Here is a 20,279-nt window from a genome sequence, read left to right as displayed (position 1 = left end):
TTGCAGAAGTTCAGTTACATGCCAAATCCCCACAGGCTTATCAGAAAGTAGAGGTTTTGCTGAGCCTTTATCATGATTGCATCTGGCTGCTGGGCACATTTGGGAGACTAGATATTTCTAACTGTGTCCCTGCTGTTTATAACTTCAATCCAAATGGATTTCACATCACAGTCCACTGCCTCTATATTACAGTTTAACTTTCTGACACCTTCCACTGCTCCACCTCCTTCCTCCTCTGTTGTGTTGTTTTACAAGCTTTTAATTTGGAATTTTGAGTTATTGTACAGATAACAAAACATGTTGGTATTGGTTTATTATTGTCACGTGTACCAAGATACAGCTAAAAACTGTTCATGCAGATCAAATCACCAAACAATGCAGAATAAAGTGTATCAGCTGCAGAGAAAGTGCAGTGCAAAGCAAACAATAAGGTGCAAGATCAAAGCGAAGTAGACTGTGCAATCAAGATTTTATTTTAATCGCACGAGGTCCATTCAAAAGTCTGATAACAGGTAGAAGCTGTCCTTCAGCCAGGTGGTATGTGCTTTCAGACTTTTATAATCTGTCTGGTGGGAGAAGAGAGAATGACTGGGGTGGGGAGGGGTGTAATCAATTGTGCTGATTGCGTTACTGAGACAGTGAGAAGAATAGACAATGGAGGGAGGATGGTTTCTGTGAAGTGCTAAGCTGTGCTCACAACTGTGGTTTCTCGGTTACAATTTACATTAATCAGTGTTCAGTTTGGATAGGTAAAAACATCTCCACAATCTCCGTCAGCATAGGTGCACCACAAAGGTGTGCTCTACTCGCTTTATACTTGACTGAGGCTATGCACAGTTCAAATCAGAGTCAGGTTTAATATCACTGGCACATGTTGTGAAATTTGTTAACTGTGGCAGCAGTACAAGGGAATGCATGATAACGAAGAACTGAATTACAGTAAACACAAAAAATATATATATATCATGGTTTTAAATAAGTAGTGCAAGAAAAGGGAAATAAAAACAATGAGATGGTGTTCATGGGTTCAATGTTCATTCAGAAATTGGATCGCAGAGGGGAAGAAACCATTGCTGAGTGTGTGCCTTCGGGTTTCTGTACCTCACTCTTGATGGTAGCAATGACAAGAGGGCATGTCCTGGTGAGGGTCCTAAATGCACACTGCCTTGCTAAGGCACTACTCCTTGAAAATGTCCCCGATAGTACAGAGGTTAGTGCCCATCATAGTGTCCAATGTCATATAACATCGCCTGAACCACAAATGGTGACAAATCAGCATATAGGAGGGAGCAAGAAAATGTGGCTGATTGGTGCCACCATAACAATCTCACTGAATGTCAGCAAGACCAAAGAGCTGATTATCAGCTTCAAGGGGAGGAAACCGGAGCTAGTCCACTTTGGTAGATCAGAGGTGGAGAGGGGCATCAACTTCAAATTCTTCAGCGTTATTGTTTCAGAGGATCTGTTCTGGGCCTACAGTATGAAGAAAGCATAGCAGCTGCTGTACTTAGAGGTTTGTGAAGATTAAGCATGGCATCTAAAACTTTGACAAACTTCTATAGATGTATGGTGGAGTTCCTATTGCCTGATTGCATCATGGCCTGATTTGGAGACAGCAATGCCCCTGAACAGAAAGTAGTGAATATGGCCCAGTCCAGTCCATGGGTAAAGCCCTTCCCTCTATTGAGCATATCTACATGGAGTGTTGATGCAGGAAAGTAACATCTGTCATCAAGGACCCCCAACACGCAGGCCATTCTCTCCACGCTGCTGCCATCAGGAAGAAGTTACAGGAGCCTTGGGACTTGCACCACCATGTTCAGGAATAGTTATCACCCCACAACCATAAGGCTCTTGAACCAAAGGGGATAATTTCCCTCGCTACGTCACTGAACTGTTCCCACAATGTATGCACTCAACTTTCAAGGACTCTTCATCTCATGTTCTTACTACTGAATTATTTCCTCTGTGTTTGCACAGTTTGTACCCTTTTGCTCATTTGGTTGCAGTCTTTCAATGATTCTATTGTTTCTTGGTTTTATTGTGTCTGATTGCAGGGTTGTATATGGTGACATATATACAGTGCCAATAAAAAGTATTTCACGACCACCACCACCCTTGGGAGTTTTCATGTTTTATTGTTTTATAATGGTGGATTTATACTTTGTACTTTATTGTCGCCAAACAATTGATACTAGAATGTACAATCATCACAATTGATTCTGCGCTTCCCGCTCCCTGGAGTACAAATCGATAGTAAATATTAAAAATTTAAATAGAAAATGGAAAGTGAGGTAGTGCAAAAAAACCGACAGGCAGGTCCGGATATTTGGAGGGTACGGCCCAGATACGGGTCAGGATCCATTTAGCAGTCTTATCACAGTTGGAAAGAAGCTGTTCCCAAATCTGACCGTACAAGTCTTCATGCTCCTGAGTCTTCTCCCAGAGGGAAGAGGAATTTATTTAGCTTTTTTGACACTGATCAACAGAAAAAAACACCTCTACAGATCTTACAATTAATTACAAATATAAAACTAAATAATTTATTGCACAAGTATTCATCCCCTTCAAGTCAGTTTTTATTAGGTACACTGTTGGCAGCAATTCCAGCCTTGAGTCTGTGTTGATAGGTCTATCAGCTTTGCACATCTGGACACTAATTTTTCCCATTCTTTATAAAACCACTCGAGTTCTGTCAGATTGCATGGGGATTGAGAGTAAACAGCCTTTTTCAAGTCCAATCGCAAATTCTCAATTGAATTGAGGTCTGGTCTCTGACTTAGTCACTCTTGGACATTAACTTTGTTGTTTTTAAGCCATTCCTATGTAGTTTTGACTTTATGCGTAGGGTCATTGTCTTGCTGGAAAACAAATCTCCCAAGTTACAGTTCTCTTGCTGACTGCATCAGGTTTTCCTCCAGGATTTCTCTGTATTTTGCTGTATTCATTTTACCCTCTACCTTCACAAGCCTTCCAGGGCCTGCTGCAATGAAGCATCCCCACAATGTGATGCAGCCACCACCAGGCTTCAGAGTAGCGATGATGTGCAGTACTTGGCTTACATCAAACATAGCATTTAGTCTGATGGCTGAAAAGCTCAATTTTGGTTTCATCAGACCATAGAACCTTTTCCAGCTTACTTCATAGTCTCCCACATGCCTTCTGGAAACGCTAGCCGAGATTTCATTTAAGTTTTTTTCAACAGTGGCTTTCTCTTTGCCACTCTATCATAAAGCTCCAACTGTTGAAGCACCCAGGTAACAGTTGTATGCACGGTATCTCCCATCTCAGCCACTGAAGCTTATAACTCCTCCAGAGTTGTTGTAGGTCGCCCACACTAGTCTGCTTCTTGCACGGTCACTCGGTTTTTGAGGATGGCCTGCTTTCGGCAGATTTACAGCTGTCCCATACTCTTTCCATTTCTTGATGATTGACTTAACTTTATTCCAAGGAATATTCAGTAACTTGGAAATTTTCTTATATCCATCTCCTGACTTGTGCTTTTCAGTAACCTTTTGGCGGAGTTGCTTGTCTTCATGGTGTTGTTTTTGCCAGGATACTGACTCACCAGCAATTGGACCTTACAGATACAGTTACTACAGTCAATTGAAACACATTGACTGCACACAGATCTCCATCTAACGAATTGTGTGACTTCTAAAACCAATTGGCTGCTGCACCAGTGATTATTTGGTATGTCATATTAAAGGGGAGTGAATATTTATGCAATAAATTATTTTGGGTATTATATGTAATTTAGATCACTGTGGAGATCTGTTTTCACTTTGATACGAAAGTCTTTTTATGTTGATCAGTGTCAAAAAAAGCAAAATTAAATCCACTGTGATTCAATATTGTAAAACTAAAACAAGAAAATTCATGGGGGGCGGGGGTTGAATACTTTCTATAGGCACTGTACTTTGATAATAAATTTACTTTGTACTTTAGAATGAGGTAGGAGGGAATGAAAGGTAAGGTCTCCACAAGTTTTCTCATAATGCAAAAATTTTACAGATACATTTTGATAAGGACAGTGTGATTGTGCAATGGTATACAACATTACCATGAGCTGTATGCAAACCGGAACGTGGTGACCAATGCTGCCCTGGAGGCGCTCTCTGACTTGCGTGTCATGGAAGAGCTTGATGGATTGCTATCTGTGGAAGAGCTCAGCAAAGCCATTGACTGTATCATCAGTGGGACCCCCCCCCCCCCCGGGAAAGATGGAATTTCGTCCCCCCCCCGTCTAAAAAGCGGGAAGCCTGCCTTGCTGTATCATCTACACAAGCATCTGTGTCTTTACTGGGAGAAAGACCACATCCCTTGAGACGTGATATGCCAATATTGTCAAAAACAAGGGCAAACATAGTGATTATAACAAGTACCATGGCATATCTCTCCTTAGTATTGTGTGGAAGTGTCCACCTGCATCGTTTTGGCATGACTTCAGAGCCTTGCGTCCAGAATCCCAGTGAGGGTTCAGAGCAGACAGGTCTACAGTGGACATGATCTCACTGCTCCAGCTGCAGAAGTGTTGAGAGCGGCAGAAGCCACTGTACACGGCCTTCATTGACTTGACCAAGGCGTTCAACCTCCCCAGCAGAACTGGACTCTTCAAACTCATACTGAAGTATGACTCCCACCCCACCGCCCCGTCAAGATTGCACAGCATTATACCATCCTTCCACAAGGACATGCATGGCACTATCTGCTTCAATGGAGCAACTTTTGATGCCTTTCCAGTGAGCAGTGGGGTGAAACAAGGTTGTGTCCCAGCACCGATGCTCCTTAGAATCTTCTTCACCATGCTCCTTCACTATGCTTTCACAGACTGCAATTACGGCATCTACTTTCACACAAGAACTGATGGCAAGCTGTTCAACATCGCTTGCTTGTGCTCCAAGACCTAAGTTAGGACAGCCCTCATCCACGAGATGCTGTTTGCAGATGATGCAGTGTTGACATCACACACAAGAGGGACTCCAACAACTGATTAACCACTTCGCCCATGCCTGCAAGGAGTTTGGGTTAACCATTGTCTGAAGAAGACCCTAGGTGTAGAATCTCCTTCAAACTTCACTGATGGTTGCTCTTGATGTAGTCGACTCCTTCACCTATCTTGGGTCAACCATCACCAGTTCTCTATCTCTCAAAGCAGAGGTGAACAGCAGGATTGCCAAAACTGCAGCTGCCATGGCCAGACTGAACAACGGAGTGTGGAACAACAGACAGCTGACAAAGAAGACCAAGCTGCACGTGTGCTCAGCACATTCCTCTATGCCAGTGAGGTTTGGACACCATACATCAGCCAGGAGAAAAGGCACATCTGGCAGGACAGAATCACCAACACGGAGGTTCTGCAGTGCCTCCATCCGGATAGTAGTAAAGAGAAGAAGTCCGGATGGTGAAGGACCTCAGTGATGGATACCACTTTCTTGAGGCATCACCGCTTGAAGACGTCTTGAACGGTGGGGATGGTTGTGCCCGTGATACTGCAGTAACTCTACAACCTTCTACAGCCTGTTGTGGTCCTGTGCATTGGAGCCTTCATACCAAGCCATGAAGCAACCAGTCGCAATACTCTCCATGGTACACTTGTAGAAATTTGCAATTGGTAACATACCAAATCCCCTCAAACCCCTACTGAAATATAAATGCTACCATGCTTTCTTCATGATTGCATCCATGTGCTGGGCCCTGGAGACATCCTTAGAGGTGTTGATGTGAGAATTTGAAGTGGTGCACCCTTTCCACTGCTGATGCCTAAATAAGGGCAGGTGTGTGTTCTTGAGGTTTATCCTTCCTGATGTTCCACATCCTGTATTGGAGCGCTCACTCCCCACCGTCCCATTCTTGAGAAGTCTGGGACCCAGAGGAGTTTTGGTGAAACTTAAATCCCCTCCCTCTCTCCCTAAACTATCACCATGGACTGGTTTCCCTCTCCCCAACACCATAGCCCTAATGCCCTGTGACGGGGAACCTCCAGATACATGGAGGGCCTTGTTGAACCTATGTGCAGTGTGGGCTGTAGGAGATGGGATGAAATCTAGTGGACAGGGAAGGGGGTCTGGGGAACTGGGGGTGGGGGGTCTAGTGCCTTGGGACAAGGTCCAAGGGGTCAGAGGTACCAAGGGTACTGAGTCTGGCTGACAGAATCATAGGAAAAGTGGTGCATCAGGAGGGGGCAGAGGGGGAGATCTGGGGATAGGGGTGGTGGGCAAGGTCTGGTGAATGGGAAGAGGGATCTGGTAGGCCGAGGTCAGGGTTTGGTGACGTGGGGCAGGATACAAGGTTGTGCACTTCTTGTACTGGTTTTTACTTGTGTATGGCAGACCAACCAAGTAGATGTATTAATGCCACCTACTGAACTGGAGTGTTTTAAAAATTTATTTATATACACCCAGCCCTATTGAGTTAAATTGTATTGAGTAACCCAACAAGTTTTTAGAATTTAAGAAGGGTAAAGTCAGGCAGTCCAGTATTTATAGGGGATTCGACAGTTGGGGGGTCAGAAAGGAGATTCTGTGGCCACAAAAGAGACTCTAGGATGGTGTGTTGCATCTCCAATACTTGGGTCCAGGATGTATCAGAGTAGCTCAAGGGGAAAGGGAAACAGCCAGAGGCCACTATTGGCCCCCATAGAGAGGTACAACACAGAAACAGGTCTTTCAGCCCATCTAGTCCATGTTGAAACCATGTAAACTGCTTACTCCCATCGATCTGCACTGGAACCATAGCCCAAAATACTCCTACTATCCATGCATCAATGCAAACTTCTCTTAAACATTGAAATCGAGCTCACATGCACCACTTGTGCTGGCAGCTCATTCCACACTCTCATGACCCTCTGAGTGAAGAAGTTTCCCTTCATATTCCCCTTGAACTTTGTATCTTTCACCCTCAATCCATGACCTCTGGTTGTAGTCCCACCCAACCTCAATGGGAAAAAAAAATCCTTTCATTAACCCTATCTAATCCCCTCATAATTATATATACCTGTCTCAAATATCCTCTCAATCTTTTATGTTTTAAGGAATACAGATGAAACTATTCAACCTTTCCTTATAATTCAGGTCCTCCAGATCTGGCAACATCCTTGTAAATTTTCTGTGCTCTTTCATCCCTGTTTACATCTTTCCTGCAGGTAGATGACCAAGACTGCACACAGTACTCCAAAATAGGCCTCACCAATGTCTTGTACAACTTTAACATAACATTCCATCACCTGAATTCAATATATTGATTTATGAAGATCAATGTGCCAAAAGCTTTCTTTACACCCCTTCTACCTGTGACACCTCTTTCAATGCATAATCTACCTGTGTTCCCAGATCTCTTTGTTCTACCACACTCCTCAGTGTCCTATCATTCACTGTCTAAGACCTACCTTGGTTGGTCCTACCGAAATACAAAACCTCGCAGTTGTCTGCATTAAATTTCATCTTCCATTTTCCCAGCTGATGCAGATCCCTCTGCAAGCTATGATAGCCCTCCTCGCAGTCCACTACACCCCAACTCTTGGTGTCAACTGCAAATTTGCTGATACAGTTGATCACACTATCATCCAGATCAGTGATATAAATGACAAACATCAAAGGACCCAGCACTGATCCCTGCAGAACACCACTGGTCACAGGGCTCCAGCCAGAGAGGCAACCATCTACTACCACTCTCTGGCATCTCCCACAAAGCCAATGTCTAATCTAATTTACTACCTCATCTTGAATACTGAGTGACTGAACCTTTTTGACCAACCTCCCATGCAGGACCTTGTCAAATGCCTTGTCCATACAGACATCTACTGCCTTGCCTTCATCCATTTTCCTGGTGACTTTCCCACAGATGTCAGACTCACTGGCCTATTGTTTCCTGGTTTATGTTTCATCATCACCATCATCAGGTGCCATGCCCAGTTTGAGCTTTGACTGCCACACTCCACACACTCCTGTTTAGGGTCAAGTGGATCAATTCATTGGTATTCATTTCCAGTTCTCTGGCTGCTGTGTCCATGATCATTTGTCTTTGTCTTCCTCTTCCTTTCTTCCCTTCAATCTTTCCGATAATTACTGTGCATTCTAACTCCTCTTTCCTTATCACATGTCCAATGAAGTTATGTTGCCTTTTCGTAATCTCATACATTATTTCTCTTTTTGTGTTTGCTCTGTTCATGACATCCTTGTTAGATATTTGTTTTGTCCATGATATTCTTTGCATCCTCCTCAAAAACCAATCTCTGCTGCTTCAATTTGTTTCCTCATGTTACTGGATATTGTCCAACATTCTGAGCCATATAACATAGCTGGATAAACGTAACATTTCAGTACTCTGAGGCGGGTTGTCATGCCTAGTTTAGTATTGGTCAGTATACTCTTCATTCTCGTAAAGGTGTCTTTCGCCATTCCTATTCTTCTTTTGATGCCCGTGTCGCACCTGCCATCTGATGTCACCCAGCTTCCTAAGTAGAATAAGTTATGTAATTGTTTTATGTCTTCCCCGTTGGCTTATGTCAGCCTGCACATAAGATTCTCCTTTTTGGATACCACCATACATTCTGTCTTTTTGCAATTGATAGATAGACCCATTTTTGCACTTTCTTCAACAACTGTATCAATTAAGTTTTGTAGTTCTTCCTCCGTACTTGCAATTAACACAGTGTCATCCGCATATCTGAAATTATTGATGTTTTCACCGCCAACTTTGATTCCTAAGATGTCTCTTATTATTTGTAATATTGTTTCACTGTACACATTAAACAAATTAGGGGAGAAAACACACCTTTGTCTAACGCTTCTCTTGATTTTCGTAAACTGACTCACTTCTCCATCTATTCTTACAGCGGCAGTTTGTTCCCAGTACAGATTTCTGATTAGGCAGAGGTCTCTCGAATCTAGATCTAGAGTTTTCTGTAATATTTCAAATAACTTATTGTGCTTCACTTTATCAAATGCTTTTGTGTAGTTGATAAAACAAACAAATCTTTTTGCACTTGAATAGTTCGTTCTGATAGTATTCTTAACATCAATATTGCATTTCTTCTACCTTTGTCTTTTACAAAACCACATTGTTCTTTACCTATTTCAGCTTGTATCTTACTTTTAGCTCTTGTCATCAAAATTCTTAAAAGTATCTTGGTGATATGACTCATTAAACTTATGGTCCTATGTAATTCACATTCTATTGCTCTGAGTTTCTTTGGAAGAGTAATAAATACTGATTTTTTTCATCTCTTCTGGTATTATTCCAGTCTCGTAAATGCCATTGATTATATCAGTAAGTTTTACAGTTCCATAATCTTCAAGGGCGATAATTTGTTCTATTACTAATTCATCAGGACCTGCTGCCTTTCCTTTCTTCATCTTATTTATTGCATTACGAACTTCAGATTTTAAAATACTTGGACCTTCAGTGTTTTTCTTAATTTCTGGTTTTTCACCTCGATCGTCTTCAAACAATTCCTGAATATACTCTGTCCATCTGTTCATAATCTCATCTTTTTCCATGATAATGGTACCGTCCTTTGCTTTCAAACATCCACCTGCAGAACAGAGGAGCTTTTTACCAGAGATAATTTTGATTTGTTGATGTAGCCTTTTTGGATCAGTAATAGGGATTCTTTCTATTTGCTCACATTCCTGGTTTAACCATTCTTCTTTGGCTTTTTGACATAAGCTTTTAACTTTTTTATCTAAGGATTTATATTCTATAGGATTTGCTTTCTTCTGTCTCCTTTCTTCCATTAGATTTTTGATTTCATCTATCATGCATTTATTCTTTGTGCTTTTTTCTTTTTTTAGGACTCACTGACTTTGCTGATGCTACCAAGACATCCTTAAGAGAGTTAAACTTCATTTCTACATTATTGCTATCATCTTCAACAGATTCTATTTCTAAACTTTGAAATCTATTCCTTACTTCAATTGTAAATTTTTGTCTTAAGTTTTATTTAATTAATTGCAAGTAGTCAAGGGATAGTTCAGATTTTTGCTTCTTTAGTTTTTTAAGTTTTATTTTTACATGACGTACTACTGGGTTATGGTCACTATTACAGTCTATACCTGGATATGTTTTGCATTGAGTCATTGAGTTTCTAAATCTTTGGTTTATAGTAATAAAGTCAATTTGATTTCTAGTGTTATCACCTGGTTTATTTTTAGAACCTTTTTTAAACAGTGGAACAACATTGGCTATCCTCCAATCCTCTGGTACTTCTCCTGTCGCTAAGGATGATTAAAATATCTCTACTAGGGCCCCAGTAATGTCTGCACTTGCCTCCTGGAAGGTCCAAGGGAATGCCTTTTCAAGCCCTGGAGATGTATCCACTCTGATTTGCCTCAGGATAGCAAACACTGCATCCTCTGTAATCTGTACAGAATCCATGAATTGATGCTGCTTTGCCTCACTTCTATAGACTCTGTATCCATCTCCTGAGTAAATACAAATGCAAAAAAAAAATCAATATCTCCATCATCTGTTTTGGGTTCACACTTGGATTACCATTCTGGTCTTCCAGAGGACTAATTTTGTCCCTAGCAATCCTTTTGCTCATTATACCTATAGAATCCTTAGGATACTCCTTCATGTTCTCTGCCAGAGAAACTTCGTGCCTTCTTTTATCCTTCCTGATTTATTTCTTAATTTGTTCTCTTGCATTTCTTATACTCCATTAGCACCTCATTTGTTCCTACCTGCCTGTACCTACTATGCTCCTCTTTTTCTCTCTTAACCAGGACCTTGATATCTCTTGAAAATCAAGGTTCCCCACACTTGTTACCTTTACCTTTTATTCCAACAAACTTCAAAGTAAAGTTTATTATCAGAGTATATAGATGTCATCACATACAACCCCAAGATTCTTTTTCTGCGGACATACTTAATAGATTTATAGAACAGTAACTAAACAAACTGTACATGCGGGTATAAATACATGGCAACAAATAAAGAACATGAACTAACGATATAGCACAGGCCCTAAATGAATGTAGCTATCCTTTTTGTTCAAGAGCCTGACGGTTGAGGGGTAGTAACTGTTCTTGAACCTAGTGGTGCGAGTCCTAAGTCCTGTACCTTGTACCTAATGGCAGCAGTGAGAAAAGAGCATGGCCTGGGTGGTGAGGATCTTTGAGGATGGATGCTGTTACATCTACAGTAACGTTTCATGTAGATGTGCTCAATGTTTGGAAGGGTTTTACCTGTGATACACTCAGCCAAATCCACTACCTTCTGTAGGATTTTCCACTCAAAGGTATTGGTGTTCCCATACCAGCTATAATGCAGCCAGCCAACTCTTTTCCACCACAAATCTATAAAAGTTTGCCAAGGTTTTCAATGACATGCCAAACCTCCACAGACTCTTGAGGAAGTAGAGGCGCTTCCTCTACTGAAGATAAAAAGTTTCAATTTTGATGGCCTCCCACTTACAAAGTATACCTTTGCCAGGAAATAGTCTGTCCCAACCCACACTTGCCATATCATTTCTGATACCATCAAAATTGGCCTTTCTCCAATTTAGAGTCTTAACCTGTCGACCAGACCTAGCTTTTTGCATATTGACTTTGAAACTAATGGCATTGTGGTTACTGGATGCAAATTGTTCCCCTACACAAACTTCTGTCACCTGCCCTGTCTCATTTCCTAATAGAAGATCAAGTATCGCACTCTCTCTCACTGGGACTTCTATGTACTGATGGAGGAAACTTTCCTGAATACATTTGACAAACTCTACCCCATCTAATTCTTTTACAGCAACATACATCAAAGTTGCTGGTGAACACAGCAGGCCAAGCAGCATCTATAGGAAGAGGCGCAGTCGACGTTTCAGGCCGAGACCCTGGTCTCGGCCTGAAACGTCGACTGCGCCTCTTCCTATAGATGCTGCTTGGCCTGCTGCGTTCACCAGCAACTTTGATGTATGTTGCTTGAATTTCCAGCATCTGCAGAATTCCTGTTGTTTGCGTTTAATTCTTTTACAGTATGGGATTCCCAGTCAACATGTGGAAAGTTAAAATGACTTACTATAACAACCTTATTCTTTGTGCAACAGTCTGCGACCTCTTTACAAACTTATTCTTCTAAATCGCTCGGACTATTTGGTGGTCTGGAATATAACCCCATTAACATGGTCATACCTTTCTTATTTCTCACTTCCACCCATGACATCTCACTGGATGAGTTCTCCCGTCTGTTCTGATGGCATGACATTTTCCGTTATTAGTAATGCCATCCCTTCTCTAATCCCTCCCGCTCTGTCACGTCTAAAACAATTGAATCCCATAATATTGAGCTGCCAGTCCTGCCTCTCCTGCAACCAAGTCTCACTAATGGCTACAATATCATAATTCCAGGTGTTGCTCCATGCCCTGAACTCGTCTGTTTTTCCTACGATGCTTCTTGCATTGAAATATACGCAGTTCAGAATATTAGTCCCACTATGCTCAGCCTTTGGATTCCTGACTTTGTATGAGGTTTCCACAACGTCTCCACTAATTGTTCTGGCACTCTGTTTCCCATCCCCATGCAACTCTAGATTTAATCCCTTAGCCACGTGTTAAACTGTAAATCTTCCTAGTTCTACTTTAGCACGTGGCACGGGGTAGTAATCCTGAGATCACAACCCTGGAGGTCCTGCCCTTTTACTTAGCACCTAATTCCCTGAACTCCCTATGCAGAACCTCATTCTCGTCCCACCCATGGACCACGACCTTTGGCTGTTCACCCTCCCTCTTGAGAACACATAGAACTTGATCCGAGATGTCCTGGACCCCCTATCACCACTGCATGCCTCTTCTCACCCACCTCCCCTTCACTTCTGAGTCACAGAGCCAGAAATCAGTGCCAGAGACCTGACTGCTGTGACTATCCACTGCTAGGTCATCCCTCCTCAACAGCATCCAAAGTGGTATACCTGTTGAGTGGGATCGCCACAGGAGTATTCTGCACTGGCTCCTTAACCCCTTTCCCTTCCTGACTGTCACCCTTCCTGTGTTCTGCAGCTTGGGTGTAACTACCTTTCTACTACCTATCACCCCTTCAGCTTGCCAAATGATCAAGAGTTCATCCAGCTCCTTAATGCCCATTGTTAGAGGCTGCAGCTGGATGCACTTCTCGCAGGTGTAGTTGTCAGGGACACTGGACGTCACCCTGCCTTCCCATATCCCACAAGAGGAGAATTCAACTGTCCTGCCTGGCATCTCTACTGTCCTAACTGAGCAGATAAAACAAAAGGCGGGGGGGGGGGGGGAGTAAAAACTTTTCGGAAAGCATTTCTTTTTTGCTGTCTCTGACTGAAGCCTTGAAGAGCTAAAGGCTGAAGATCACTAACTGTATCCACTCCAACAAAGGCAGCTGTGCTTGTCCCTGCCTTCCTTTAATTTGTTCCTGCTACTCAATCCCAAACGCTGATTGATCACTGGTCAAAGCCCCAAAAATATTCTCAAAGAGGAGGGGAAACAGCCAGAGGTCATGGTGCATATCAGAACCAATGACATAGGCATAAAGGGGAAGAGGTGCTAGGCAGTAAGTATATAGGGTTAGGAAAGAGGCTGAAAAAAAGGACCTCCAAGGTTATAATCTCTGGATTACTCCCTGTGCTATGGGCTAGTGCAGGTAGGAATGGGGTGTTAGCATGGCAGGGTTTCAAGTGCTTTGGATCATCGGAACATTTTGTGGGAAGGGGTGACCGGTATAAGAGGGACGGGTTGCACTTGATTTGGAGGGCAACCAGTATCCTGCCCGGGAGGTTTGCGGATGTGACCCAGGAGAGTTTAAACTAGTTTTGCTTTGGGCTGAGAATTAGAGCCCAGATCGGTGAGGGAAGGTTTGGACCGGAAGGTAGATGTCAGGGAAAAGTGTTGAAAAGCAAAATCAAAATAACAGTTATGATGGGTTGGATAGTTTGAAGTGTGTCTATATTTTAATGCTTGGAGTATTATGGGTAAGGGTAATGAACAGAGCATGGATTAGTACATGGGACTATGATGTAGCCATTACAAAAACTTGGTTGAGAGAGAGGCAGGAATGGGTGATTAATGTACCAGGTGTTTGAAGTTTTAAAAAAGATAGAGGAGGGGGTAAGGGGTGGGATTGCACTATTACTCAGGGACAATATAACAGCTGCACTCACAGCAGACATAATGGAGGGGTCACAGGGTCACACACTGAGTCCATTGAGTAGAGAGTCCATTGAGGGAGATTGTTTAACAGGAGTAAGGCAAATTACAAGGACATTAGGCAGGAACTAAAAGTTTATTGGGAACACCCTTTCTCTGGCAAATCCACATCAGATATGTGGAGCACCTACGCTCTGTCCGCCAAAGAAAGCAGGATCTCCCAGTGGCCACACATTTTAATTCCCCATCCCATTCCCATTCTGATATGTCTATCCATGGCCTCCTCTACTGTAAAGATGAAGCCACTCTCAGGTTGGAGGAACAACACCTTATATTCTGTCTGGGTAGCCTCCAACCTGATGGCATGAACATTGACTTCTCAAACTTCCGCTAATACCTCACCTCTCCCACGTACGCCATCCGTTATTTATTTATATACACACACACTTTTTAGAACATAGAACAGTACAGCACATTAAAGGCCCTTCGGCCCACAATGTGCTGACCCTCAAACCCTGCCTCCCATATAACCCCCCAACTTAAATTCCTCCACATACCTGTCTAGTAGTCTTTTGAACTTCAAGAGTGTATCTGCCTCCACCACTGACACAGGCAGTGCATTCCACACACCAACCAGTCTCTGAGTAAAATACCTTCCTCTAATATCCCCCTTGAACTTCCCACCCCTTACCTTAAAGCCATGTCCTCTCGTATTGAGCAGTGGTGCCCTGGGGAAGAGGTGCTGGCTATCCACTCTATCTATTCCTCTTATTATCTTGTACACCTCTATCACATCTCCTCTCATCCTCCTTCTCTCCAAAGAGTAAAGCCCTAGCTCCCTTAATCTCTGAACATAATGCATACTCTCTAAACCAGGCAGCATCCTGGTAAATCTCCTCTGTACCCTTTCCAATGCTTCCACATCCTTCCTATAGTGAGGCGACCAGAAATGGACACAGTACTCCAAGTGTGGCCTAACCGGAGTTTTATAGAGCTGCATCCTTACATCACGACTCTTAAACTCTATCCCTCGACTTATGAAAGCTAACACCCCATAAGCTTTCTTAACTACCCTATCTACCTGTGAGGCAACTTTCAGGGATCTGTGGACATGTACCCCCAGATCCCTCTGCTCCTCCACACTACTAAGTACCCTGCCATTTATTTTGTACTCTACCTTGGAGTTTGTCCTTCCAAAGTGTACCACCTCACACTCTCACACTTCTCCGGGTTGAACTCCATCTGCCACTTCTCAGCCCACTTCTGCATCCTATCAATGTCTCTTTACAATCTTCGACAATCCTCTACACTATCTACAACACCACCAACCTTTGTGTCGTCTGCAAACTTGCCAACCCACCCTTCTACCCCCACATCCAGGTCGTTAATAAAAATCACGAAAAGTAGAGGTCCCAGATCAGATGGGACACCACTAGTCACAACCCTCCAATCTGAATGTACTCCCTCCACCACGACCCTCTGCCTTCTGTAGGCAAGCCAATTCTGAATCCACCTGGCCAAACTTCCCTGGATCCCATGCCTTCTGACTTTCTGAATAAGCCTACCGTGTGGAACCTTGTCAAATGCCTTATTAAAATCCATACAGATCACATCCACTGCACTACCCTCATCTATATGCCTGGTCACCTTCTCAAAGAACTCGATCAGGCTTGTTAGACGTGATCTGCCCTTCACAAAGCCATGCTGACCGTCCCTGATCAGACCATGATTCTCTAAATGCCCATAGATTCTATCTCTAAGAATCTTTTCCAGCAGCTTTCCCACCACAGACGTAAGGTTCACTGGTCTATAATTACCCAGACTATCCCTACTACCTTTTTTGAACAAGGGGACAACATTCGCCTCCCTCCAATCCTCCGGTACTATTCCCATGGACAAAGAGGACATAAAGATCCTAGCCAGAGGCTCAGCAATCTCTTCCCTCGCCTCGTGGAACAGCCTGGGTAATATTCCGTCAGGCCCCGGGGACTTATCCATCCTAATGTATTTTAACAACTCCAACACCTCATCTCCCTTATTCTCAACATGCTCCAGAACATCAACCTCACTCATATTGTCCTCACCATCATCAAGTTCCCTCTCATTGGTGAATACTGAACAGAAGTATTCATTGAGGACCTCGCTCACTTCGCGGCAGCCTCCAGGCACATCTTCCCACCTTTATCTCTGATCTGTCCTACCTTCACTCCTGTCATCCTTTTGTTCTTCACATAATTGAAGAATGCCTTGGGGTTTTCCTTTACCCTACTCGCCAAGGCCTTCTCATGCCCCCTTCTTGATCTTCTCAGCCCCTTCTGAATCTCCCTTCTTGCTTCCCTACATTCCTCAATAGACACATCTGATCCTTGCTTACTAAACCTCGTGTATGCTACCTTCTTCCACCTGACTAGATTTTCCACCTCACTTGTCACCCATGGTTCCTTCACCCTACCATTCTTTATCTTCCTCACCCAAACAAATTTATCCCTAACATCCTGTGAGAGATGTCCATAGTACATTTCCTGCAAAAACGTCATCCCAATTCACACCCGCAAGTTCTAGCCTTATAGCCTCATAATTTGCCCTTCCCCAATTAAACATTTTCCTGTCCTCTCTGATTCTATCCTTTTCCATGATGATGCTAAAGGCCAGGGAGCGGTGGTCACTGTCCCCCAGATGCTCACCCACTGAGAGATCTGTGACCTGACCCGGTTCATTACCTAGTACTAGATCTAGTATGGCATTCCCATAGTTGGCCTGTCCACATACTGTGACAGGAATCCATCCTGGACGCACTTAACAAACTGCCCCATCTAAACCCTTGGAACTAATCAGGTGCCAATCAATATTAGGGAAATTAAAGTCACCCATGATAACAACCCTGTTATTTTTGCACCTTTCCAAAATCTGCCTCCCAATCTGCTCCTCGGTATCTCTGCTGCTACCAGGGGGCCTATAGAATACTCCCAATAGAGTAACTGCCCCTTTCCTGTTCCTGACTTCCACCCATATTGACTCAAAAGAGGATCCTGCTACATTACCCACCCTTTCTGTAGCTGTAATAGTATCCATGACCAGTAATGCCACCCCTCATCCCCTTTCCCCCCCCAATCCCTTTTAAAGCACTGAAATCCAGGAATATTTTTTCTCTCTCTCCTTTTTCTCCCTTTGTCCCTCTCACTATACCCCTTGCCCATACTCTGGGCTCCCCCCCCTTTGTCTTTCTCCCTGGGCCTCCTGTCCCATGATCCTCTCATATCCCTTTTGCCAATCACCTGTCCAGCTCTTGGCTCCATCCCTCCCCCTCCTGTCTTCTCCTATCATTTTGGATCTCCCCCTCCCCCTCCCACCTTCAAATCTCTTACTAGCTCTTCTTTCAGTTAGTCCTGATGAAGGGTCTCGGCCCGAAACGTCAAATGTACCTCTTCCTCGAGATGCTGCCTGGCCTGCTGTGTTCACCAGTAACTTTTATGTGTGTTTTCAGATATGTGGAGGGTGTTTTAAGATCAATTGCAGAGTACAGGAAAGATATGTTCCTGTTAGAAGGAAGGACAGGGATGGAAAGATACGAGAACCTTTGATGTCCAGAAAAGTGATGAATTTAGTCAAAAAGGAAAAGTATGTAAAGCTTCAGAAGTTGTGACCAATGAAGCACATGTGTATAAAGGAGCCAGAAAAGAACTAAAGGGAACTAAAGCCAAGAGTGGCCATGGAAAGTCCTTGGCAAGTAGGATTACAGCGAATCCCAAAGCATTCTATACAGATATCAAGAGCAAGAGGATAACTAGGGAGAAGGTGAGACCATTCAAGGATAAAGGGGGAACATTTGCTCGGATGTGGAGAATGTGAGTGAGGTACTTAATGAGTACTTTGCTTCAGTATTTACCAAGGAAAAGGATATGGAGGACCAGGAGATCAGTGCTGAGTGTATAAATACATTAGGGCATTTCAAGTTCAAGGAGGAGGAGGTGTTGGGTCTCTGAATGAGTATTAAGGTGGGATTTCCACCGGGTTATTATAGGAGGCAAGAGACGAGAATGCTGGTCCCTTGACCAGTATCTTTGTGTGCTCTGTAGGTACAGGCAAGGTCCCAGAGGTCTGGCCAATGGCTAATGTACCTCTGTTTAAGATGGGATCAAGGGAAAATCCTGGGAACTATAGACTAGTCAATCTCAAGTCAGTCGTAGGGAAATTGGTTAAGAAAATTCTTAGGGATAGGTTATATGAGCATTTGGAAACTGGTAGCCTAAGTAAGGAGAGTCAGCATAGCTTTCTGTGCGGTAAACATGTGTTTCACCAAATTGATCGTGCTTTTTGACAAAGTGAAGAGAGAGAGAGAGAGAGAGACCAAAGAAGTAGGCAGTAGATGTTGTCTATATGGATTTTAGTAAGGTGTTTGACAAAGTCCCTTCCAGGTTCATCCAGGAGGTTAAGATGCATGGGGACCATGGTGAATTGGCTGTTTGGATTCAGAATTGCCGTGTGCATAGAAGGCAGAGGGTAGTAGTTGAAGGGACTTATTTGAGCTGGAGGTCTGTAATTAGTGGTGTTCCACAGGGATTTGTGCTTGGACCTCTGCTGTTTGTGATGTATATAAATGACCTGGATGAAAATGTAAATGGGATGGTTAGTAAATTTGTGGATGATAGCAAGATTGGTGGAGATAAGGATAGAGTAGAAAACTGGCAAAGAATACAGCACAATATAGATCAGTTGCAGATCAGAATCAGGTTTATTATCACCGGCATGTGACGTGAAATTTGTTAACTTAGCGGCAGCAGTTCAATGCAATGCATAATCTAGCAGAGAGAGAGAGAAAAAAAAAATAAAACATAATAAATAAACAAGTAAATCAATTATGTATATTGAATAGATTATTAAAAATGTGCAAAAACAGAAATACTATATTAAAAAAGTGAGGTAGAGTCCAAAGCTTCAAAGTCCATTCAGGAATCGGATGGCAGAGGGGAAGAAGCTGTTCCTGAATCGCTGAGTGTGTGCCTTCAGGCTTCTGTACCTCCTACCTGATGGTAACAGTGAGGAAAGGGCATGCCCTGGGTGCTGGAGGTCTTTAATAATGGACACTGCCTTTCTGCGACACTGCTCCCTAAAGATGTCCTGGGTACTTTGTAGGCTAGTGCCCAAGATGGAGCTGACTAGATTTACAACCTTCTGCAGCTTCTTTCGGTCCTGTGCAGATATGGACTGAGAAATGGCAGATGGAGTTAGACCCAGATAAATGTGAGGTGTTGTACCTTGGCCGGGCAAATGCAAGGAGACAGTACACTGTTAAGGGCAAGGTCCTGAACAGTATTGCTGAGCAGAGAGATCTTCAGATTCAAGTTCAAAGCTCCTTGAAAGTGGCTACAGAGGTTGATAAGGTGGTTAAGAAGGCTTATGGAATACTTACTTTTATTAGTTGAGGCATTGAGTTCAAAAGTCAAGAGATTACGTTACAACTTCATAAGACTCTGGTGAGGCCACATCTGAAGTATTGCATTAAGTTCTGGTCGCCCTGCTACGGGAAGGATGTTGAGACTTTGGAGAGAGGGTGCAGAAGAGGTTTATCAGGATGCTACCTGTTTAGAGGGTGTGTGCTATCATGAGAGACTGGACAAATGTGCCTTGTTTCCTCTGGAGAGTCATAGGCTGAGGGGAGATCTGATAGAGGATTATGAGAGGCATAGATAGAGAGTATCTGTCTCCCAGGGTTGAAATGTCAAATACCAGAGGGCATGCATTGAAGGTGTGAGGGGGTAGGTTCAAGGGGGACGTGAGGGGTATTTTTTTCCTCAAAGAGTTAGAGATGCCTGAAATGCCCCGCCTGGTAGAGTGTTAGAGGCAAATACATTATAGGTTTTTAAGAGACATTTAGATAGGCACATAGATGTAAGGAAGCTGGAGGGATATAAACATTGTGTAGGAGGTAGGGAATAGTGTTTGGGTGTCTTTGATTTGCTTTTTAGCTGGTTTGGCACAACACTGTGGGCCGAATGGCCCATTCCTGTATTGTACTGTTCTATGTTCTCTTGTGCTTCGTGACCATACTCCATTAAACTAACAATATCACTTCCTAGGGTCTGCCTTCTCTCCCACTAATATGCCTGACATTCTGTTAACACTGTGGGAATGTCTCTGGAAGTTGACACTGTTTACATTCACCTGAAGTATGTT

The 20,279-nt window shown here is 43.2% G+C and overlaps 1 protein-coding gene across 1 annotated transcript in view; it reads left to right on the top strand.

Moving 5' to 3' along the window:
* LOC134353918 (pseudouridylate synthase RPUSD4, mitochondrial-like) overlaps positions 1-20,279 on the top strand; it is a 36,275-nt gene that overhangs the window by 2,554 nt on the left and 13,442 nt on the right. The window lies entirely within an intron of this gene.

This window comes from Mobula hypostoma, chromosome 11 (genome assembly GCF_963921235.1).
Source record: "Mobula hypostoma chromosome 11, sMobHyp1.1, whole genome shotgun sequence".
Classification (NCBI taxonomy): domain Eukaryota; kingdom Metazoa; phylum Chordata; class Chondrichthyes; order Myliobatiformes; family Myliobatidae; genus Mobula; species Mobula hypostoma.
This window is presented reverse-complemented; position numbering and strand designations above follow the sequence as displayed.